Source organism: Phlebotomus papatasi, chromosome 3, assembly GCF_024763615.1.
Source record: "Phlebotomus papatasi isolate M1 chromosome 3, Ppap_2.1, whole genome shotgun sequence".
Taxonomy (NCBI): Eukaryota; Metazoa; Arthropoda; class Insecta; order Diptera; family Psychodidae; genus Phlebotomus; species Phlebotomus papatasi.
Window position 1 is genome coordinate 19,900,599 of NC_077224.1, and position 26,295 is coordinate 19,926,893.

The 26,295-nt window shown below is 35.3% G+C and overlaps 1 protein-coding gene across 2 annotated transcripts in view; it reads left to right on the plus strand.

Moving 5' to 3' along the window:
• Positions 1–26,295, plus strand: part of LOC129806845 (hemicentin-1) — a 687,416-nt gene that overhangs the window by 105,383 nt on the left and 555,738 nt on the right. The window contains exon 3 of one of the 2 annotated variants that reach the window (XM_055855638.1): positions 17,378–17,391. The exons of the other annotated variant lie outside the window; for it this stretch is intronic. The gene's annotated coding sequence lies outside the window, so the exon portion shown is untranslated. The remainder of the gene's footprint in view (positions 1–17,377; positions 17,392–26,295) is intronic. 2 annotated transcript variants of the gene reach the window in all.

The following is a 26,295-nucleotide window of genomic DNA, read 5'->3' on the forward strand; positions in this document are numbered from 1 at the left end:
GTCAAAATCGATTTAGTAATTAATTTTTGAAATAAACTCTGCAGAAGAAAGCCTCCTGAATTGATTTTAAAATAAAAATTACTTATCTGTTCATTACCGGTTACAACTGATTTGAATCGATTATTAAATCGATTAAATAAACTTAAAACATTGTCCAAAGGGTAAAGGTAGGGGAGACTGGGGCAAAAAGTAACAAAACGGATATTTTATTTTTTTGCAAGCTAGCCTAGCGTCCCAGAAATTTCTAATTAGTGCAATTTTATAGGAAATTTACTGCTCTGAAAGTCATTTTTCTCTATTTTGTAAGGAAATACATTTATCGAGCTGTTTTCTAAAAGGTAATTTTGTGACCATTTTCAAAAATGCTGGGGCAAAGTACCAGACATGATACTTCCGTAAATTTAAAAAAAATAGCTAGGTGACATTTTTTCTTAGAAAATTTATTCCTCTACACCTTTTTAAAACACAGCTGTCTCTATCTGAACGAGAAAAGCGCTTTTCAAGCTATTAAAAAAAAACAATACCCAAGAGACTGCTAATCGTTTGACCAATGCAAACAAAAAGCAGCGAAACGCGAAAATGACGTTTCTTCTCGCCGTGAGACATCAGAAATTGCTTCGGTCTTTGTTACTTTTTGCTCCACACATTTTGTTACTTTTTACCCCAACTGGTCATTTTTAATAAAAGGATTTCTGGAGAGAAGAATCTTTGTATAATTCTAAAAAAGATAGTGGTTTCGTATTCAAAGAATCCAAATCATTTAGGAAACACTTACCAGTGCATCAATATTGGAAAATAAGTAGGTCAAAACTAATATCTGTTGTAATGAAAACATTTCAAAAATAGGGGTAAAAATTTCAATATTTTTTTATTTTATGAATTCCTTGTTCGAATTCTAAGAAACTTACGACATTGAAGAAGATCTATGGAGGCCATCTATGGAAAAAAATTTAAGCCGCTATCTCTTTTATCTTGGAAGATATTGAATTTTTAAATTTTGAATTTGTGACTTTTTACCACAGTCTCCCCTATACCTTCGAGTAATATAATCGAATTTCGAATAAATATTAGTTATGGATTGGAATTAGTTCAAGCTTGTCAAAAATTTAAACACCTTTCGAACCATCGCAATTATGATACCATTCCGTCGAGAAATACGCTTTCTAGAGCCTTTTTTTACATTTGACCGTGAAAATCTTTTATTAGGAATAATTTAACTGTATTCTCGTATAAGTACGAATTGTCCGCCTGGGTATTCTCTATAACATATCCACAAGTAAAGAAATCGCATCACGCGTTTTGAGCAATCTTAGAAAACTTGATTTTGTACTGGTGCGGGGAAAATGAGGGGCATGTTAATGGCATATTAAAATGGCATGTTCGAAAAAATTCAAAATGAATTTCGAATATTTTTGAGCAAGTTTGTGATCAATTATCACTTACTAAGAAAGTGCTGTAAATATCTTTTAAAAGGTAATTATCAGTTACGAAAAATGAATGAACATATCCAGTAAAATTACGACAAAATTAAAAGTTGTTGATGCATACATTTATGACTCTTTAGGCTCAATAATCATACCTAGGGTTAAATATTTATATTAAAATATTGCATTACCCATACCGATAAACAATTCATATTATCTGTTTCGTGCCTTTAGTGCAGGATTTTATTTTCGAAAAAAAAATTGAATTATAAAAAATTGTTTGAAGATATAATTTTTGTTTGTAATGTTCATATTTTGTCAGAGAAAAAAATAGATTTGGTTTACAAAAATGCAATTTGTTCAGTTGAATATTAAATCTATATAAAGAAGATATTTTATAAAAGGGTTTATTATGAATAATTAAAAATTAAAATGATTACCTACAGGGAGTAAAAAAAACATTTTGGCAGAATTCACATTGATTTTACTAAAGATTAAAATTCAGTAGGGGAAAGTGGTCTGCCTTTGAATGCGGCAGCCTTTGAATATTGTAATTTTTTCACTTTTCTTTAAAGCATAAATTCTTTTCTATTAACTATTAGATAGCTATTCATAATCCTCACAAGTCATCAAAAAATACAGACCCTAGCTCTTATTTTCTAGGTACTAGGGCAAAAAAACGAAACTGAGCTCTAAACTGTAATATTTATGTTCTACAATTCATGTGTTTTTTCATAATCAAAATAATTTTTCGAACAAATCTTCTATTGTGAGTCATAGAAGGTTATTCTTCGATGGTATTTCTCCAAATACATTTTGATTCAGATGAGACAAATTTTGTGGGTGATAAAAGTTTGCAAATATTGCTCTGCGGCAGCCTTTGAATCTTAATGTTGTGTGCCTTTGAATCCTCTCCTTCCATACATTGAAACATCTGACAGCTTTCTGTCCGGGAGCAGAATAGAACTCCTACTTTGGTCTGACGAATGTCATACAAATACTTATAACATGCTATCTTGCTCCGGCCGGGATGTTTCAAACTGACAATTGGCAACTTCAATGGCGTTTTATTACAAATTTTCAAGTGGAAAACAGAGCTTCAGAAAAATGTTAAAAATATTGTTGTATAATGACTTTTGACTACAGTGGTGGTTTTATTGAGTGCATTAGGGTTCATGCTAATCAATTATGGGCCGTTTAATGTTACAGCCCTAATATTCTCAGTGAAAAATTAAGATTCAAAGGCTGCCCAAACACATTCAAAGGCAGACCATGCAGGCTGCCTTTGGATATATCGACATAACATTTTTAAGTTCCTCACCAGGAAAAACTGAGGACTTGCGAGTCCTGAATGGGGTAAGCATAGAAGCTTAATGAACAAGAGAATATTTTGGTGTAGTGAAAAGTAAAACTCATGTTGTAGTTTACTCTGAAAAAAATCTCAAATTTTGAACATCATTTTTCGTTCAAAGGCAGACCACTTTCCCCTACTGGTTAAATTTGATTTTATGTATTGCTCACTCAGTGAATATTATTAATAATATTTAACACAGAGGGATTAATTTCATTGAAACAAAAATAATTAATATTTCAATGTAACATAAAAATGAAAAGCTAGTGATAAGCCTAGATCAGCTTGATGTAGGTGAGATTCTTAACGTGAGCTAACTCAGACTGCATGCAAATTCGATTTAGAGCTGAAGTTGGGGGACGCCATTCAGTTATATTGAATAAAATTCGTAAAATTATACAAATTTTGTATTTAAACCAAAATATCAAGGATTTGGATGGACTGACAGAAAAGTGATATATGGGTGAAATGTAGACCAGAAAGTTCTCTATAATTTTGCTATAGAACATGATCTCATCGATTACTCAGAAGCCGAGATAATCGACGCGACGTTGTGTGTTTCTGAACTCGTTTTTTTCGCCCAGAGCGCCCCAAGTGTTCATTTGATGAACTTCGACTATATCAAAGAATTGTTGTATTTTGTGAGACTTTCCATTTAAAACCCTATTTCAAGTTTCGAACTTTGGACCCTTATAGCTCAGGTCAGGGGTTATTGATCGACTTAAGTATTTTTTTGTTTGATAGTTATAATCTGCGGCTACAACATACTGAAATTTTAGCCCGATACATAAAGGAATTTTTGAGTTATTTTACTCAGAAAATTGAAAAATCTTTTTAATAATTGCGCCTCTAGCGGTGGTTTTCTGAACTTTCGATGTTAGAAGGAGAAGTGGCATTTCACGAGAGCTTTCCAAAACACTCTGACTTTTTAAATTTTGACAATTAGAACCGGAGTTATGGCGATTTTAAGAAATTTTTTTGGACACTTACAGTTCGGGTCAGGGGGGTCAGGGAACAGTAAGTTTGGTATTGATCGAAAGCTCTAAGGTCCAACTATAACCTACTAAAATTGGCGCCCTATTGATGCTATAGCGGTGGAGCTATTGCACCAATCAATGCACCAAGTTGCAATTTTCGCCCGATATATAACTTTTTCCGAAAACCGCAAGTCGATATCTTTCTTAGTTCAGGAGTTATTAAGTTCCCATACATTCGTGATCAGGAAATGCCCAAACACATTTTGGCAAAGTTTGTGCCCGATCGGCGGACATGCAATTTTGGTAGGATTATAGTAGCTTAGATTGTTTAGAATCTCACCTAATATTTGATATTTTACAACTAATTTAAATACGCTGAATAGATTTCCAGTGAACTTGTTATTTATTTGGCCATTTTTAATTTTTTTTTTCAATTGAATAAATGATTTATGTATTTTTAGATAGCTCAGGTTTTTTATAATCTCACTTTTTATATGGATGCGTAAAAGTATAATTTGTGAAAAATTAGTCCCAAAATTAAAATTTCAATCAAACACGAAAAGTGGTTTATTTTTTTTTTAATTTTTTGTAAAGCGTTTTGTTTAATTTAAAATCAATGCTATTTTTTATGATCTAATGATATAGACGAAATCTTGGGTTAGTGATTGTAACAAAGAGAGATAAATGAAAAGATATAAAAAAGTGCTCGAACTCGTGTCTTTGGTGCTATAATCGGAAAGTATTTCGCATTATACGGGCTACAGACTAGAGACTTAAGTTGTCTTCAGACTAGAGGTTTAGCCCAGTTCCCGAAGGTTTCAAAATCCCAAATAGCGTGCAATTTTATTACCTTTTGAGGACTTAATAAGTTATTTTTTTGTTTAATAGTTCAATCTTAAATTATTTTTTTCCTAAAAATCGTGATTAAGTTAAGCTATATGACTAAGCCTTATGCCCTAGACACACTTACGACTTAAGCCGAGAGATGACTTAGTGGAAAGTGATGGAAATGTAGTTTGACCATTATTTATAATATAATTACGCTAAGCCGTCTCAAGGCTAATCCTCATGTCTGTCAAGGCCCTTAGATCTGAAGCCCGTTTTATGGCTGATACTTAGCGCTTAAGTCATAGTCTGAAAAGACCAGGTTGTAGCTAAGCCCAAAAATTTGGAGACTTAGCTAAGTCATCGTTGAAACGAAGATTTAGTGCGTTGTTCGTGGCTTATCCATGATTACGCATCCTTGCAGTGGCACAGTGAAACATAAAATCAGTCATTACAGAGATGAAAAAAGAATTATTGGCGTATTCAGGTAGTGTTTTATGATGTTTGGAACGAAAACCTGATATACCAAAAAAGTACAAAATGAAATTTGTCCACCATACTCGAGAGAGAAATAATTTTATGCATAAATACTTGAGAACGCAATCTGTTTATTACTTTCAGAAAATGTCATTTGGCAGCCCGCCAAATTCCAATGTTGTCAGAATCAAAGCACTAAGTTTCAGATTAGGTCTGAAAAGGTTTATGGTTTATCCTCAGTAACCAACAAAACCATCTTAGCAAGGAACTGGCATTAGTCTCAAGTCTGAAGCCAGCCTTATTCATCTAAAATAAAGTTCTTTAGTTGAATGTTGGCATGGTTCGCATAGAGTGAACCTTCAAACAACGCAAATTTTCTCTTTGTTTGCAAAGAACCAGTTCGTCATTTCTTAGTCATAAGATAGATCATTATTAAGCTCATGAAACGAGATGAGAAATGGTAGTTCAGCTCTTTGCATACAAGGAGAAAATTTGCATCGTTTGAAGGTTCACTCTGTGCGAACCATGCCGACATTCCCCTATTAGTTCAATTTTTTTCGAAAAACAATCATGGTCATTTATTTGAATTTTTACAAAATTCTTGATTATTGAATAAAAGCTAAACAGGTGTTCAGGTATTCACAGTTAGGCCCCACCCATAAATAAGTTTATGCCACGCCCTTCATATTATACTGTTATTCTGTGTCTGATCAAAGAAATCTGGGAGCCCGGGAAAGGTGCTCCTGGACCTGGGGCAGAATTAGTCAGGGGTAGAATTAGACAGTAGGATCTCTTATAGTCTTCCTGGAAAGAATATTGAGCAAATTAAGGGGAGGCTTTCAGGCTTCGTACATAGCCCTGGCTTCTAACACTTTATATTATTTCTTTAATGAATCTAACCTGAGTTTTCAGGAAATGTCTTTAGGAAATTAATGAAATATGGGAAAAATATATAATGAAGTGTTCTAAGTTAGAATATGTGCGAAGCTTGAAAGACTTTCCCTACTATTTATTCATAGTAACTAATTCCCTTCCTTTTCATTAAACTATTTTTCAGTCTGATTCAAGCAGGTTTCTCACAAATTATAAATAAAGAAAAAAAATACTGACTAATTCTGCCTCAGTCTCCTCTATTCCGATGTGATTTGCAATAATGATGTTCCAGTTCAATTCTGGGTGAAAGCAGAAGTTTTTTCTGGCTCTTCTCTAGTTAATATTGAGGATTTAGGTATCACAAACTCATTGGTAAGGGTTAAGTGAGGGTGGCGTGAATTTGTGTTCAAGATCTGGAATGGGTATATTGTGAAAATAGCAAAGAGGGTTTAGTAGAGCCCCTCAAATCAAATTCATTCTCAGCAACTAGCAATAATTCCCATGATCGCTTAATAACTCATGTTATGTACACCGGAAGGCAGCGAAAATGTTTATTGATTTTGTAAAGTATTTGGCATTTCGTGACTTCTTGCCTTTCACAATCATTTCAGAATTCTTGCAACATGTGACTATGTCTTGTAGTACAGTGCTTTCTACAGCAAATCTTATGCTATATTCCCTTCCTGACGTTAGCAACTTTTATGTGCTTCTGCAAGAGGCAAAATACCACTAATAAACTTGTTGATAGACACTTATAAGTGAACTGTATTACATTTGCTTTTAACAATCTCGTGTGTAATTATTTTCACATAATTTTCATGATGATTTTTCATGTGGAGGGGTTGACGGTACGGGAAATACTCAAGCGAGATATGCTTATGCTGTCCATTGTCTTTGGATCCAAAGAAAATGATGCTATCTCAAGTAAAAGAAAACTGTTGTGGTAGTATGTATATGTGTAGATTATAGTGAAGAACTCATATCAAACCCTTTGAAGGTGCATTTACAGTTGAGCAGTTGGTATAATTTAATTTTCACTACAACTATGGGAGAGGGAGAATATTCCCCAGAGGTATATGTATACAGAAAAGTTTGAGAGGAATGGTATGCACTTTAAGGAAGCCTTCGACATTGATGGTGAAATTTCGACAGTGAAAGGGTTTTCTCATGAGGTGAAGTCCTTAAAATATTCACGTTTGCTTTTATTCCAAACGTAATATTCTCACAGTGATAATTCCCAGATGGGGATAGAGCATCTTCTTCTGCTCTATATTTGTGTTAGAAATGCATCATAATTTTCTAGATACTAAGCCACCCTCAACCCAGCCACTAATTTCTTCCTCAATTTTCGCCGTATTTTCAAAGTTCCCAACTCCCTCATAGATGATATTCCATAGAGTAGGTGATTTTTTATCCAGGAAGGCATTAAATCCACCTTGAAAACAGATTGAACGGCTTATGTACATGATGAAAGATCCTACATAACAAAAAAAACTTCAACACTCCTTCCGGCTCCATAAGGTAAATCCCACGTCAAATGTGAATGGAATTACAATTAAGCTGGTAATAATGTGGAGGATAAGGAGGGAAGAGGAAAACGTGGAGTTTATCACTAAACACCATACTATTCCATTGTCCAAATGTCTGCAATTTCTAACCACGATCTGCCCTCATACCGCGTCGTGTGGCTTGGGATATGCAATGGGGGATGTTGCTGAGGAATGCCAAAAGAACACCATGGCTTCGGAGAGAGGAAGTCCATAATGGTGGCTTGTTATCCTCTCCAACATGCAATATTTGAGGATTTTCTCTTAAGTGTAAATACAGCAAATAGCACGCGAAATGTATGGTATTGTTTTTCCCCATTTGCTGCAGTCTGTAATTCACATGGGAATTTTCTCAATTTGCTGCAAGAGGAATGAGGTGATGTAAATTCTCAAATTTTCTTCAAATACTCTGAATTTTTCATCTTTTCCTACACAATAAAAACCCTAATACGAATTACTGCTATTTATTTTGGGTTTTAGTTGGATTTTGGTATGTTGATTTCATGCAATACATGCAAAACTTGAAGATCAACGTCACGATACTTGTTACTGTTTAGTCACTTGAACTGAGCGAACGGTGAGAGATGTAGGATTGGGGTTTTCGGAAATACTGCTCTACTGGGGTAAAGGGGCATTTGCTCTAACTGAGAAGTATGTAGGGGAGACCGGGGTAGAATTAGCCAGCAAATGAAGCTTTTTTTCACGCAAGATTTGTGAAAAAATGACAAGGGTTGTGTAATGTTTTTATATTTCATAAGGAGCATTAGGATTTTGGCTGTATGAAACAGTGTAGTTCAAAGCTTTAAATCCCTTGACTTTTTCTAGAGAAGATAATGAAAAAAGTACGACACATTGGCTACACGTACCCCGGCCTAGGTAGATATAGCCACTTTCAGGGTACTAATTGACACCAGTTTTTCAGACGAAATTTCAAAGTGGAGATACCAAATATTGTTTTACTTGATACACTGAAGTCCACTGATGCTAAATATGTCACTTAAGTTTAATGAAAAAGGCTTTGGCCGACTTTTTTATGACATTTTTGTAATTGAGGCAAAATTGATGCAAACATCCTGAAAAAATCTATTTCTAAAGTTGCTCATCCAAATGGCAATATTGCTTGGAATATCAATAGTACTTTTTCGTCTAACAATTATCCATGTATTAGTGAAAAATCATTGATAGTTTTAGTCCGCCTCGGAAGAGTGGCTACAACTGCCCCGAGGACTGTTTCAGTGTTTATCATCTTTTATAAAAAAGTGGATAATTATTATCCAAGTGAAAAATGTTTTTAATTAGACTTATTAAACCAGAAACGAGGTAAAACTATGAAATCTTGACTAGAAACTCAGAAAACCAAATGCTGGGCCAAAAACTGTAACATCAAAATTACAATTTTATACCCATTTTTATAAAAATGCTTCTAAATTGTAGGATAACAGGATCAGAATTATAAATATTTCTGGCAATATGGGGATGTGTTCCTACTTTCATTAAAAAATACTTTGCTCGATGTACATTTAAAAAAAAACTTTTTTCCCCGTTTACGCGAACACAGAAGAAGGAAGAGGAAGAGCTTCAGCGCACACTTGACCGATTTGTAAATGTTTGTGCCGAAACAGGTATGAAGGTGAACGACAAAAAGTCGGAGGTAATGGTGATTTCCCGACAATCCGTGAAATGCACTCTACATGTTAGTGGAGACTCATTGACACAGGTGGAGAAGTTCAAGTATCTCGGGGTGTTATTCACGAGTGATGGTAGGATGGAGGCAGAACTCTCGTCGCGAATCGGTCAGGCTTCTGCAGTAATGAGGGAGCTTGGCAGAAGCGTGTTGAGGAAGGTCGAGCTTAGTCGATCGGCTAAATTATCGGTTTTCAAAGCTGTGTTCATTCCTATTCTCACCTATGGTCATGAGATTTGGGTAATGACCGAAAGGGTAAGATCGCGAGTACAAGCTGCCGAGATGAGGTACCTTCGAGCGGTAAAGGGAATCACTCGTAGAGATCGAGTGAGGAATGTGGCCGTTCGTGAGGAACTAAGAGTCGAGGAGCTGCTTCTTCGGGTTGAGAGATCACAACTTCGATGGTATGGACATGTTCAACGCATGAATGAAGAAAGATTCCCCAGAAAAGCTATGAAAGCCATTGTGAGGAGACCTCGGCCTCGAGGCAGACCTAGGACAAGGTGGCTGAATCAAATTCAGAATCTTGCCTTGGAACGCCTCGGGATCGAACCCGAACATCTTCCTGAAGTGGCGGAGGACCGACAGGCGTGGGCTGCTAGATTGGATGTCATGGGCCCGCGACCCCAATAGGGATAAGCGGTTGAAAATGAATGGATGAACTTTTTTCCCCGAGTCATGACATTACCCTAAGGACGCGAAAGAGTTAAGGCTTAGGGGTAAGCGTTAGATGGTTGATAGAGGTAAGCACCGATTGTTTGGACCAGAATAGATTCAGGCTCAGGCTGATCCTCGAGAATACTTGGCCTGTTAAATTTAGAAATTTGGAAAATTAGTGCAACAGGGTCTCTAATCGATGATCCCAGGCACTTAGTGTATGATGGTCTAGAACAAATCTTAATGCCAAATTTTGTAGGCTAAATATTCACTAGGATCAGCCTGATTGGGCCGTTATTTCCGATCCCAGAACAAAACGTTCGATGGTCATGTGCTTTGCGTTGACGAGATTGCTAGGATGTCTGTGTCAACTAGTTTTCAAAATATTCGAAATCGAAATTACGAAAATCCATTTTTCGTATGGAAACTTCGTATTTTACATGTTCGTATTGCAATTGCACATTTCCCATTGCGGAAACTTCGTATACTAGGGTAAAATGTATAATTTGGAATTAGTGATATAAGTTGGACAATTCGCCGGTACAAGTTGGACATGGCTTTTTTCTTGATAAATACAGTACAAAATTTGTTTCTAAGCACAAGAAACCAAATTATAAAACTAAAGCATTAAAAATATACAAATAAAAATGAAGTAGTAAATTTATCAAGACGAAAAGCCCTGTCCAAATTATACCATTGTCCAACTTGTACCACTGTCCAACTTGTACCACTTTACCCTAGTACATTTTGTATTTTACCATTTCGTGTTTCATATTTCATCTTCCATCCATTTTGTACAAAAATTGAACAGGGGCTACTGATAACTTCCCAATGCACAGAAAATTTCTCTTTGCCCCAAGGACGGGCGGATGGGACGGACGTTCACGAAAATCGATTTTTATCACATATTATATTCATGATCTATGAGTATAAAAACGTGTAAATCGTAAATCCAAAATTTGGGCCCGATCTGACGAGATTGGATTTCACCTGTGACCATAAAAGCTGAGATTGAGATTGCAAAGAATCTCAGCTAAAATGTGATAGGGATAGATTTAAGGGTAGACTATTGAAAATGGAGCTGGAATGTTTCTTTCAAGGATCAGGCTTCTTGCACTGACCTCTTCTAGTCCTGGCGCCTCTCTGCTAGTTCCCTTCATCACTTTACCATCCCCTTCCTGAAGTCAACCCTTCATCATTTTCTTATCGGTTCCGGTTCACTCTTTAGTAGGTTCCATGACGATAATCTCTTTTCCTTTTGACGTAGCATACAACGTTTCCGTGAAGATCGGCGTATATCCGATACTCCTTGGGGACTTTCGTAACAATATTGTTTTTTTAATGTGGAAGGATGTTGTTAGCCCCTCGTCTAATTCTCTTTAGAAAGACAAGATTCCTTGTTCGTTAGCTTTAGGTTCGTGGTTTCTCTATGCCACCACTCCTCTCCATTTTCGGCTATTCGCAGCCATTGCCTGCCAGAAGCATCCACTACGTTTTTTCATCTCCTCCTGAGATGTCTTCTTGATCTTATGCACTCCGAATCCAGATTCCACAAATCCGGTATATATCGGATTCCCCGAGCTGCTCCAATTGATGGTTCATTCTGATCCTAAATTCCCCTACGTTATTGGTCCTACGTAGGATTCTACTTCACAAGGCCATTTGCAATATTCTTTGTCTGAGTTTATAGGAATTTCATATATATTTTACAGATCCTCTTATATTGAATTTTTGTAGAACTTCCTTGAAGGATGTTATTCTCTTTCAGAAGCCACGAAACTTCATGAATTCTGAGGAATATTCCTCCTTTTAGTATCCGTTTACGCTCCCTTTGGCTCTAGATTGTACTAAAAGACAAATTAAAGTTTCTAATTGGTATTTTTGCTTGGTGTGCAAGAAGTTTAGCTGATACTGGAGAAGGGGATAGTAATGCTCATGGTATTCGAGATGAAATCGATGTGGCGAGAAATTAGAGACGATTAAGGTAGGGAGGTCAAAGGATAAATTACTAGAGAAATCAATTTAATAGAGAAGTGAAACATTGATTGATTCTGAGGTGAGAAGACATCCTCGGTGGACTGTGTCAAATGTCATTATTTATGGTTTGGATCATGATATCCGAATCGGCCGTCTTTGGGTGGTTGGGTGCACGATGGAAAATTGGTGCTGAGATGATGCACGAATAGCACATTAAACATTGCCCACAATGTTCCCTCAGTGTCCCTTCTAATCCATGATAAACTCATTAACAATTTAATTGGGTATAATTACCTTACAATGCTTCCGTGGAATTGATGTCTAAACACCAATGGGACGATGTATTTATGCAGCTGCAGCATCTTCAAATATAGTTTTAATATTACATAGATTGTGTATAGTAATATTTTAACAAGTTGTTTAATTCAGGATGTTACATATTCCTATGATTATTGCAATATGCAGGGTGAACTTTGAGTGCGAGTAAGGTTTTACAAGGGTTTATTCCAAAGGTGTAGTTTACATATTTTTTCACACGATATGTGTGTGGGCAATAAAAAAAAGCACAAGAAATGGAACAACCACTAAGCCTATAAAAATTCTGATCAGAATACAAATGTCTCTATTAAATTGATGCCAATATCTTCTCAATATTGCTTCGTATAAGATGCGGATTTTTTTTGTGTTTTACACTCTTGTGAACTTGGAACTATTTCTTTTTGATTTTCTTTGCCCATTTCTGAAAGAGGAAAACCTGAAGATTCTTCTAAGGTTGTTTTGTAAGACTACTGGAAAGTACTCGTTTGACAAGTCATTTTGGAGTCGTGTGCGGGTAATTTCAAAATCATTCTAACGTATAATAAATTCCATAATAACTTTACTGATAACTTTTTGAAACTTGGAAGTTCTGACGACCATCGAATGAAATCTTAAGGAATTTAAAGTAAGGTCATAGGACGATATTCTGTCACGAAATGCTGCTTGGGATGTGCAGTAGATTCTCGCTCAATCGGCTCTTTTTCTTGCTTTTTGTTGACGATTTTCACGTTTGATTTTAAAGCACATTTGTTCAAATTCGCAGTATTTCCCCTTCTTTTATCGTGATTCTTAAAATTTTAGCGCTTTTTGTGTAATTTATATGTAATGGATGCCCAAATCTCTCGATAATTTGGATGACATTTTGTCCCATATGCCCGATTAAGAGAGAGCCTACTGTAGTTAGTACTTGATATGAAAAATTTCGTTTTGATTTCCTTTACTAATTTATTTTAGAGGAATACTTGAAGATTTGTCCAAGGTTGTTTTATAGGCCTATTACAAAGTGCTTGTTTGACAGGTCATTTTTGAGTCGTGCGCGGGTAATTTCAAAGTCATTCTGACGTATAATAAATTCCATAATAACTTTACTGTTAACTTTTTGAAACATGAAGTTCTGACGACCATCGAATGAAATCTTAAGGAATTCAAAGTAAGGTCATAAGACGGTGATCTGTCACGAAATGCTGCTTGGGATGTAGTTAGTACTTGATATGAAAAATTTCTTTTTCATTTTCTTTACTGATTTCTAGTAGAGGAATACTTAAAGATTCGTCCAAGGTTGTTTTACAGGCCTATTACAAGGTTCTTGTTTGACAGATCATTTTTGAGTCATCTGCGGGTAATTTCAGAGTAATTCTGACGTAAATAAATTCCATAATTACCGATATATTATTTGCAGCTTCTCGTAATCTGATTCATATGAATCATACCATCAAGGGAAACCTTTAGATATCTAAATCTAGGATAAGGTCACTTGATGCAGTTAATACTTGACTATTTGAGTAGTTCTTAGTATAAATTGTTTTAAATTAAGTTAATAACACAGTGCTGTAATTAAGTGCATTGTCCATGGTTTTAAATAATGTTTTTTCCAAGTACATTAAATAAATCCTTAATAAGTACTTAATTAAGGCGAAGTTAACTGTGTGAAGAATCAGAGTATGAAAGTTATTTTTTCTAGAAATCTAACATGTATTGGGAAATAAAGCACTTTAATTAAGTACTCAGTAAAAATACATTTTATATACTTAATAAAAAATTAATTTATATACTTAATAAAATTTAATTAAAGACTTTTGCAAAGGCCTTAATTAAGTACTTAAAGTTAAGGCTTAGTCATGCCATTTTTATTTTTGGTAGTCCCATAAAACCACTAGCATTTTTCTCATTTCCATATACTTTTTAAGCAGTTGGATGTTCTACCACTCTTTAAAATTAAGTCATTGAGTTAAGAACTTATTAAATACTTAATGAGTACTTGATATGTTAGCCGGGGTATTATAGCATATTTAGACATACAGAGCATTTCTATATGAACGAAATTGGCCTTAGAGGCAAAGAATAAAATTTCCTTAATATGAAAAGATTTCAGGATATTTTTTTCGCTGATTTTACAAAAATTCTTTCAAAATACACACAAAAGGGATTCCTCTATGCCAAATCGAGGGAGATGACCAATTTCTGACGAAAAAGGAAAATCTAATACCACAAGGTTTTCCTCTTCCACTCTTATGTGCTGATCGTGTGGAGCGCACCCAAAGAAAAGGAAAATTCCATTATGATTATTAATCATTTGATAAATTTTTGAATATTTCTTCCTCTCGAACATTTCTCTGCTTCGGTTTTTTTTCTTTCTTTCGGCAAATTCATTAATAATTCTGTCAAGATTTTATTGATTTTTTTTCACCATCATCCAATTTCTCAAATGGAGAAAAGCGACCAGTGAAAGTACATAAGTATACACCTCTTCACTCTATATTGGTTAGAAGTCTCCAGCAATCTCTTTTTTTTTTTTTTGGAAAATACCACATTCTATTGACTATGTTTATTAACATTCACTCTGTGTGATATATTTTCCATGCCATTAATGAACTCTTCAAATATTGTGTGATTGTGATTCAATAGTGTATACAAGTGCGTGTGTAAGACACATAATTGACTGACATGATTTTCCTTTTCTACAATTGTTTGATTTCTTTTTCACTATATCGTTAATCATTTTACCCTTTATTTTTTTCCTTATCCAAGTGCTTTTTTTCTATACTCTATTCAAATGGGAAAATTTCATTTAGTTTCCACCTCTAAAAGCTTTACTTAAGTTAACTTAAGCACAATTTCTTGCAGTTTGTATAGCATTGCCTAACTAAGTACGACCTTAGGTCACGCTTATTCAAGAGATAAGGCCACTAAAATTTAAATTTATTCATTTTATTTTTTACAAAAATTAATTATATGCTCTTAATAGAAAAATATGCTTATTAACCTCATTTGAATTTGAGGAAGCACCTGAACGATCCTGTTTATTAGAATCTAGGCCGCGCCCTCTCACCAACTTGTTAAGAAGTATTAGGCTATATCTTGTCCAGATAGTATTTTCCCATTCACTTCTTTTGCTTCAGATTGTCGAATAATTTTATAAACTTTAAGATATTGTCCCCATCTTTGACACTTTGACACTCTGAATATACAAAACGAAATTTTCCTCTCAGTTTATTGGATTCAAAATAGGTTAATAATATTAACCCATTCGCATCTATTGGATATTTAAATTATACGATTTTTGATATTTTTCTATGGAATTGAAATATGAATTTCTGAAGGAGAGGATTTTTAGTTTTTTTTTAGTTCTTCAGTGCTATCCAGGCTAACAACTTTATAACTCAATGATTTAATTTTAAGGAGTAGTGGACTATCCAACTACTTAAAATAAGTAATAAAATGAGAACGTCATTGCTTGTGGCGAAGAGTGGAAATAAAATGACATTCAATAATTAGGGCCTTTGTAAATCTTCTTAATTAAGTGATTTGTATTAAAGATATGAAAAGCATTTTTTGTTAAGTACTTAATTAAGGACTTTTGACTAAGCACTTTTTATGTAGTTACGGTAACCGTTATATTTTTTTATTTATAATATTAGTTTAACATCTGAAAAACAACTTAAATACTTTTTTTCTGCTTAATTGGTCAGCGTCTACTGGTGCCGGGCAAGCTTCTGAAGTTCATCTGTAAAAACTCGAGACATTTTTGGAATAAAAAATCATTGAGATAATGATTAATGGGTTAAAAAAGAATATTAAAAATCTGGTAAATTAAGGCACTGCCCAAGTAGCACGACGTGGCATAACTCTAATTTGGATATCCTAACGACCGCCACAAAAAGACCCAAATACGACTAAAGACAACTTAATAATTTTATTTATTTAATCAATTGAGTTCCAGCGCTCTGTTGGGTCCTGGAAACGCCCCTCTTCGCATGACTTGCATTTTTCACGAAAAAATCAAAAAAATATTATCAGATTTTTGGATATGGTATCCGAAATACGAGTTTATGAATCTAAAGGGAAGTAATATCAGATTGATATTTTTAGGACACCTTACGCTGTCGGATTATGCTCTGGTGTTACTAGAAAGAGGATTTATCGAAATTTGTGAATTTCTTTGGTAGCCTACAATCCAGGATCGCCAGCTAAAACAGTGGTTGAGGTCAAGAAAAAAAAAACAGCACAATTTAGGCAAAATTGTAGGCACAACAATATTCCCGGTTTTCAATCTTTTGGGATTAATTTAAGAACCTTCAGTTAAACTTATCAAATCAAAATAGATTTCGTAGATTTTTCTGATAAGGTAAAGTGCCCTCAAGGCGACCGGTTCCTCAATTCGACCGGTAGAGATATTTATTCAATTTATTTATATTTGCACTAATATTTGGCGTTTGATCTAACATTAATAGGTCAATTATTCCATATATAAATACGAATCACTGACAATTTTATAGAAATTCACCATTAAAACATTCAATTATTGACCACCGGTCGAGTCGAGGAACCGGTCGACTCGAGGGCACTTTAACTTATTCACTTTTAATGCATTTAGTACTAATAGACTTAAAAAATTCCCAATGGGAACACACATTTAATTACATTTGGAGGTTAAGTTTTTCTGACATGTCAAATTGATCCATTTCCTTCTATAATGGTTAATATGTGCCCATTGCATTCTCTATTCCAGTTTCCAGTTTTTTCTTCCACTAGATGTCAGTACTGTCACCCAAAAAATCCTTAATTAAGGACTTAATAAGTACTTACCAAGGACTTGTTTTATGCACTTGGACAAAGCTTTGGTTTCAGAGCATGGAAAATGTCTTTAGTTATAGCATTGCTCTACTAACAATTTGTCTTGTGTTTGCCGGGATGGAAAAAAAAGTCCGGGTCTAACAATCTAATTAGGGGACCGCTTTGAAGCTTCGCACAAACTCCAACATCGAACACTTTATATTTTTCCCATCTTCTTTTAATGAATCTGTCTTAATTTTTTTCAGGAAATGTGTTACTTAAGTCAAGCTATTAATATATATTTTTATAGATAGGTCAGATACATTAAAGAAATATGAGAAAATTATCAAATTTTCGAAGACTGAAAACCTTCTTTTACGTCTGCGAATAGAAATTGGGGGTCGAATCTTATTCAAGTCAGAATTTTTGTTATACATACATATTTGAGGTTTTCAAAAAAAAATAATATTGTTTTTTTTATTTTTTTTTTTTAGAACTGCAGCTTGCGGTAAGTCGTAATTGCACTACAATTTGGATATTTGGATAAAATTTGGAATTATAAAATACTAGAGTAGGGGAAAGCGTGCTACCTTCGGACCGGAGGACTCAAACTTCTAAATTCTTTTTTGTTTCAATTTCTTGAAAAAAAATATAGAAAAAGAAATTAATTGTCCGAAGCTTGAATTATCTTAAGGCTGCGCGCTTTCCTCTACTTCGATGATTATTTATTCGATTTTTTTTATTATGAAATTTTAAAAGTTACCCACCGTTTTCTAAATTGTTATGTCCGGTATTCTGTGTACTCCATAGAAGTCCGAATTTTACACTGAATTCAACAATTTTGAATATAAACTTCATTTTAAAATGTATTGGAATATCCAAATAATTGTAGGACAAGTTGTTCAGGTATTTCATTCACCAAAGGTACATCCAGCATGGTGGAATTGATCAAAAATTCCACCCTAATGTTAGGCTATTGTGTGTATGGAGATGCCTGGTGTTTTGAATTAAATGCACGAATATATGACTCTCAAAAAGACTCTCCATGGACTTTTCATTTAAATCTTACATACATATATGCGTGTTTTCAATCAGCGATCCATTTCATGGTTTAGCAGCAGCATAAGCATGGGAAGCAATATTGTATACATGATTGATACAACTTTATTTATTGTTCTCCGCACACCGTTGGAAAAAGCTTCAACCGCCCTACAACTTTTCGCATATATAGATTTACGTGGGAGTGGTGTTTGTAGATGATGTTTGGGGGTTGAATTGTGGGCAATGTTATGAATGATTGTTGGATGTGTGACTTGTAATAACGAATGATTTTCAACCATTTGGATTTCATCATCAATCACAGTTCAGTGTTTTAGGCTGATTACATGGCAGGAAGAAGAAGGGATCCGGGGGTAGGGGGTAAAGGAGAATTTGTCGCGAGAGGGTAGTGATGACCATATTTTCCCAACATAATCATATAAGTAGCAGTAGGGGGAAGTGGGGCACCTTTAAAATGAGAATGAAGCTCTCACTTTGCACTTTTTTCCTAAATTATAGGTGTAATAAATGAAATAAATTATTGCACAAATAAACTCTCTTGCTAATTGTGATTCGTAACATATTTAACTTTTAGGTATAAAAACTTCTTACATTTCTTAAAAAGGATAATTAAAAGAACATTACATTTTTTTCAAAGGTGCCCCTCGTGGGGTAACTTTGAAATGGTTTGGGGTACATTTGAAAGGGACTTTTTTACCCATCATTTTATAATAAAATCACTTTTGAACAGTCTAACGGATAGAACATAGTGTAAAGACCTTAATAACCCAATTTTAAGAATGAAAAAATTTGCTAAATTAATTTTTAAGGATCTTTTTCATATCATGTTTTAAGCATAAAATAATGTAAGTGAAAGTCATTTTTTGCAATGAGTTTTATATGGTAACCCCAATAGCAGATGACAACTGTCAAGAAAAAAATGTAAACAGTAATTTCTGTGTTTAGTTTATCTTTGCTTGGTGAAAAATCTCCCGAGAATCCTTCAACGCGGCAGATTTTCTGGGATTCCAATGTAATTATTGTTTAAGATCAGGAAGAAACCACAGCCAAGTATCAAATCGTTGAAATTGACGAGCGGGAACGGCGTGTTTTGGATGTTCAGGTGAAAAGGCGGCAGTCACACTGAAGCGCCCTAAGACACCACCAATACAAAGAATACGGATCTTGATTGATTAGCCAGAAAGAAAGGCAGGAGACTAAGGAAATTGATGAATTCGTCAACTGGAGCTCTAGGAAATCCACCAGACCAGACACCTCCCTGCTCTTGACTGCTGCAACATCAAATGGATTTAGAGAATCTGTGTAAAGGAACTATCAGTGAATATTTGCAATTGCAATATGAGTACAATGACGACAAATAAGTGACCATTTTTTCCGATATTGAAAAGCTTTCCAGTGATACAAGAAATCAATGCTATGCTCTTTAGTTGTAAAAGAAGGAATAGAACTCACATAAGCATATGTGACAGAAACGGGACTACTATCATCAGGACCATCAGGTTTTGTTTTGTGTAATGCGGGTAATAGATATTTACCGGAAACACGGAATAAATTTAAAGAGTCTACACATTGTCAGTATATTTTTTATGGAAAAAATTAAAAGAAATTGAACATAAGAAAGTTATTATGTGTTTGAAAGCTGTGCCTTTTTACGTGCTCCTTTCTTTGCTATTTTCTTTGCCGTTTCAAGTAGAGGGATCTTCCTCGGCCTTCCTCTTTTTTTTTCTGTGTTAACGGCATCTCATTATCAATGACCGAAACGTTTATCGGTTGTTTCGATTTGTTTTTCTCAGGACCTTTGACAATCGAGGTGTTTTCGGGTTTTCTTAAGGAAATTGTCCTGAAAACAGAAAGGTTTTTAAGTGTCACACGTAGAAACTAAATTTTCTTAACTACCTGTGCCTTTTAACAAAGCCTAACGCCCACTCCTTGCCAGCTTTATTGTCATGACTCCACTTTTGCGGAAACTGGCGATCCAGGCTTACCGCGAACAAATACGCCAGTTCCCGGAGGGCATCCATTGTTAGCCCGTAGTTCAGTTTTGAGCAAGTTATCAACTAATGCGGCCTCTTCGTGTTGCAGGAAAACTTGACGAGCTGCGTTTTTCGAAATTTTTTGTTTGGGCTTTATCCCCATTCGGGGTGTGATTTCCGGACAATCTTGCTGATCAAATTGTGCTCCCATTCGTTGCTTCACTCTTTTTAGGCGGAAATACAAGATGGAATATTTAATCGCATGGTGGGCTGATGCTTCTTTGATTGTCATATTTCGCATTTGGATACTTTTCAGCGCTGCCGCAATTTTTTCTTCGCTGATGTCAGCTCTTTCAGTTCTCCTTTTATATGTCCTCATTTTTGCACTATAATACTCAATAACCTTCCAAACACAATACTTCACAAATGTCACATGAAAATAGTGTTGCCAGTAGTGATTCGAATGAACCCCATTTTTCGTTTTAAAATTACCCCAAGAGACATTTGTGAAAATTTCCAGCTATATTTATTGAAAAAGCCTTGCTCGCTCAAAATGTTAAAATAATCTTTTATCTATATAATGACTTTATCACGTGCAGCAGTAATTTTGTGGGTAGTGTCTGTGAAAGTGAAGAAAATTAACATAAACTTCGAGAGCAAAATTACATTTTCAGACTGTTTTTAGAAAATTGCTTTTAAATCCTTAAATCTAAGTACTAGGATCATCAATTTATCACCAATTGTATAGGTAAAGTTATTTTATAATAAAATTATAATGAAGTTTAATTCCACTTGAAATCAAGTAATAAAAAAATGCCTTTCAAAGGTACCCCATTTCAAAGGTGCCCCACTTCCCCCTATTTCTGGCTTTTATAGCGCGAAGGTTTAGCTTTAGAGAGAGAGAGAGATTGTAATGATTTTGAATCCACCCCCGCAAACAAATCAATCCAAATCTCTGACTGAGAATTTCACAGGATTTTAGGGAGTTTACCTCTGTGTACCATCAATAAAATCATCATCCATCAAAAAAGGGGGTTTTAGGCCCAAAATTTCATTTCAACAAAACACCCCATTTATTTGTCACAGCATTTGAAAATTTCCATATGACTGCGAGAATGGAATGACCAAACGCACCGGGGAAGCTATTCTAACTATATACATATATATTTTGTAGTTATGGGTGTCATGATTGTGGAGCATTTCTGCAATTTCCATCTTTACCAAGTTTATTTTATGTTGGTGCTCATAGCAGTTGATGGTTTAATTTTCTGCAGAGAGACACAAACTATGCAAAGGGGGGTGGGATGGGGGCGGACAGTTAGGAGAGGGCAGAAAAAAAAGTCATCTGCCATCAAACCATTTCCCAATTAATTTTCCAGAAGCACTCAACTCTAGTTTTATATAAATTTCAACACATTTGTGGCTGTCTGGTTGACCTCAATTTCCCAAATTAGTCAATTTTGAGCTGGATCGCGAGAAATTTCACGTTAACCACTACACTCGGTCCCGGGATTATGCACATTTTCGGGACCGAAAAAAAAACGCGCGAAATGGCATTATGCATCGAGAAAAATTGCATACCCGCAGGGGCTTTCTTTTGAATAAATCGGCCGTAGAACGAATTTCGCGCGAAGTAAAAGTAAGTTTAAACAAAAAGATTCAACTGTTTAATAGAAATGCATTAATAAACAGTACTTTTTGGCCAGAGTTCTTCAATAAATGGTTAGAATATTTAAAAAAAATTACCTTAATGAAAGAAATTAGAGTTTTATTCTGAAAAAGTAGCAAAATATTTTCAAATTTCTCGCGTCACAAAATAGTATACATTCAGGCGTATTTCAAAAATGATTTCATAAATTGACTCCCAAAAGTAGGCAAACATGCATAATTGTATGTGCATAATCTCGTCAGGTGCATAATCCCGAAGTGCATAATGCCGGGACTGAGTGTACTGGGCCAAATCCACAATTTATTGTGCGAGTCATGACGATGGGCGAAAATGTATACATTTTAATCATATTTGGCGCATGTTGTCCGCTTGACAAATTGTCATATAGCATGTCAAAGTAATTATGAAAGTTTTACTCCATCTGATCATTTATCATGCACTACATTCCAAATTATTCACTTCCGAGTTTGCGATGGTGATTGTCACCCTTGTTCAAATCATCCCCCATACTCCAAAAATCTCTTGTATCCCCAGCACAATATGAAATCACTGCAATATATGATTTCCAAGTAATTACAGCATTTGATTTGCAAATATTGTGGTTAAAATAATTTTGATGTCTTGTTAATTGTCATCCTTGTGGAATCACAGCTTCTGCAATTATTTCAGCAGATCATAATGTAGATCCCTTTCTTCAGCGTTGATTCACCGTTAACATTTTGTTAATTTAAACAGTGTCTGGTAAGAAGGTTAACAAACCTCCGATTTGCAGAGATTACTTACCCCGCTTACCTACTAGGTGATCTGACCTTTTTCTGTTCAAGTCGACAGTTTCTTGCATTTGACGAAACCGATATATTGGGTTTTCTTCCCGTGCTTTCGCAAGATGATTCACCGCCTCGTTAGCCAATTTGCGGCAATGTCCAGGTACCCAAGGTAAACAGATCTCCCAAACAAGTTATACAGTAGACTCTCGCTAATTCGGCTCCTTTAACATCGGGTTACTTTTAACCCTTTAAGGACGATTGGAACACCGGTGTCCCATGAAGAAAATAATTTTTCCTGACTACCTAAAATTATTTTTCCCTTATGTTTGTACGTTTTTGTAAAGTAGAAGGTTGAAGGAATCTAGGATATTTTTTGCAAGTCTCCAGCTATTTGTTATATAGTAAATTTTTAAGCTCAAAAATGGCGAATTTTTAAATTCTCATAAGGAAATTTATTTTAATTATTTTTTATACTTCCAATTTTTTTAAGCATGGCCGTTTTGGAAAAAGAAACTACAATACTCAAACATAATATTTTTCATTAGAGTGAAAATTATTATTCATTGGTATTGTCGGAAAAATCACTTAAAATTTTAGGCTATTTTTGTCCCTATCGCTCCTAGGTGAAAAAAATACACCGAATCAGTCTCTGTTGGGTTTTCTAAGGTTAGATGTAAGACCTTTTACCGATTTTGCTTATCCGTTTCATTTTTATTGTTGATTTTCGGTCCGCGAAAACTGTCTCGTCGTTAAAGGGTTAAATACGGGCAGCAGTTAAATTTGAAAAAAGTTTATTGACATTTTTCAAGTTAGATTGATTATATTGAATGAAGCAAATATGCTCAGATTTGCATTGCTTTGTCTTAGTTGTAATGTAATTTGGTATTATTTTGGGTCATTCACGAAATTTATAATTAATTTGAGCATTGAGCATGCAAACTTAATATGAGTAGCAGGTGATCAAAAAATCGTTGCATTTCAAAGAATGCGATGCCCGAATTTCTTTCTAACTCGGGTGACATATCGGTCCCAAATGCCCGAATTCGAGAGAGTCTACTGTACTGCTTTTTTTTAATTTTTCGACAATAAAGCATCAACGAAGAACTAAAGTTGTATCGTGCGATGCATAGTATAGCAGAAGAGCTGCCAGACCTTATATAAATTAAATACGATTTTTACATCAAATGTTTTGGATGGACATTACTTCGCAACTAAACTCGACTTGATAACTAACTAAATTAATTTGAGAATCAGGGAGATAAACCCCTCCGGGTGCGTCGACGGTCATTATCATTTCAGAACCGGAAAATACGACTATTTTTGTCGAAAGCTTTGGCAAGAATATACGTGTTTTCCTGTCCTGAAAGGAAAACTACCCCTTGACACCTGACGGAGGGGGTTTATCTCCCTGATTCTCAAGATATGTCTTACATCAGTGCTCTTACAATAACTCAGGTTCATTAACTTAACCTAATATCACAGACAAGAGAGATTGTGGAGTAAATTTCCGTTCAACTTCAGTGGAGATTTTCGGAGGGAAGCTCCGTCCGGACGCGGAAACACAATCTGTGGAGTTTTTAACCCAAAACTTTAGAAAACTCACTCTTCTCCAGAGCTTTCGATACGCTTCATGTCTTCCTCAGTGATTGAGTGATGTCAAAGAACACTGGGTTTCGTTAGGTGAAGGATCTTACAAACTTTGTGGGAGGGTTCCAGGGTGCTCACACAAAGTTCTCGGGGATACAGCACCAGATATCTTTCAATCATAAGAGGACAACTGAAATTTTGGGGAACAATGGAACAGTTTTCCGGAGCTTCCCTCGGAAAATTTCCACAGACAAGGGAGACTTCTCGCAAATTGAGCTTGGAAAGTTCTTATTTTGCAGCTCTTTTACGGTCGAAGTTGGCTACACAGTAAAAAATAAGTACCACTATAATAGTAGGTAATTTTTGACATCTCTATTATAGTGGTAATTTTGGGAAAAGTGTATTTTTTAAAACGTGTAATCTTCAGCGTGTAATTTCTTTTTGCGTGTAATTTCCAGCATGTAATGTTTTTCGTGTGTAATTTGCAGAATGTAATTTCTAAATTTGTGTAAAAAGGAACGTGTAAACTTAAAAAACATGTAATTTCTAGCGTGTAATTTTATTTATTCGCAATTTTTTCACATTTTTTGAAGTTTTTTATTGCATTGCCGCCAGAGATTCCTCCACGTCCAGCATCAAATTGCCTCGTTGATTTAGAAGAAGGATGTGATTTTGGTGACAGATCTGTAAATTAGAAAAAAAAAACAATCAGTTTTTCAATCAAACTTTCACTCGACCTTGGGAGGATCACTGAGCGATGGATTTAAGACTCTTTAAGAGCACAGGGGGCCCCACGAGGTAGAAACACTGAGGGAAATCGTCTATTCCGGGAATAGAATGTGGAATTATGACATGTTTTAACAAGTTTAATACCCGTTCAAATATATGCAGATTTTCACACTGTATTTCTTAAAGATTGGACTGAAGGACTGATGATCACAAGGGGTGGTTATTGTGGGGGCCACCACTGCCCTTTGGACAAGATTCCGAGGCAAAATATGCGCAGATAGAATGCAACTCAAAGTGACACCACGTAAATTTCAACACTGGATTTTTTCACAATCACTCACATAAAACATTAAAAAATACACACTAGCAGTAGTATTCCACTTTTTTCTTGAGGGATTTGGTCTTTTTCGCAAAATTAGAGGCTATAAAACTGAAAAAACTAAAGAAAATACTCACCGAGGTGGATGCTTCCAGCAGCTGTCAAACTATGATGGCGATTTTACACGTTTTTGAGTACACGCACCAAATTTTACACGCTGCAGGATATTTACCACTATTTAAGTGACACTGTTCCACTTGAATAGTGGTAAAAATTACATGTTTCAATTACACGCTGAAAATTTTTACACAAATTATTTTTTACACAAAATTTACCATTTTAATAGTGGTAAAAATCAAAATTTACAATTTTTTTTAGTGGTAATTTGGAAATTACACGTTATTTTTTTTTACATGATTTTTTACTGTGTAGGTTAACGAATACCTAGAATCCAGTTTACCTTTGATTGGACTAAATTGAACTAAATTGAATGGAACAGGTTCTTTTGGGGTCTGTACATTTTTGAACCAAGCATTTCTGGAGCTAGGGCTAGGTTATCATTCTGACGTTGTCGAATATGGTGGTGCTTACCACTCTGGATCATCTTCTGATGACTGGCCTTGCACTCCTTATATAAGGGAAACCCTTGTAGTGGGTGGCGTAATCTTCTTAGATCGTTTTTTATCACTCTCCGTGTGGATTATCACATCTTGAAGAAGTATGATCAACCTACTGACAGTGGATGCACTGCGTCAGGTTATCTTTCCTCTTATAGAATCGTTGCCATTGAACTTAGAATCGAGCTTGGAACATTTCTGGGATAGCATCTGAATAGTAAGTTACTCCTTTTTTTTTTAAATTCACGATAAAGAAACCGGCTTTGATGTGGTTGGTTGTGGCTTCACCGTATAGTCAAGTTCCTGTTTCCAGGGAAACCATCAAACAGTAGCCGATGGGTCTCAATGGTTTTACATTTGACAGGGATTTTTGTTAGATCCTGCTTGTTCGCCTTGAGTTTTGAAATGCCTGATGTCGCTCTTGAAGAGTTGTTCGTTGAGTTGCCAGGCTTTGTCCTGAATGAGGATGACAGGGGGCACCCTCTTCTCGTTGTCGTTGACTTTTTGGCGACTTCTGTTGTCGCCGAAAATTCTGTTGTTCTGTGGGGGCCGAAACTCTTAGCTGCGCGTAGGATAGGTTTAGCAAGTTTCCTATTCCTTGAAGGCTTGTTGATCAGTGTCGCTCTGTTCGATGTATTCATATTTTGTTCTCGAAGACAAGTCATCAGAGGCACAAGTAGACTTTCTCCCAT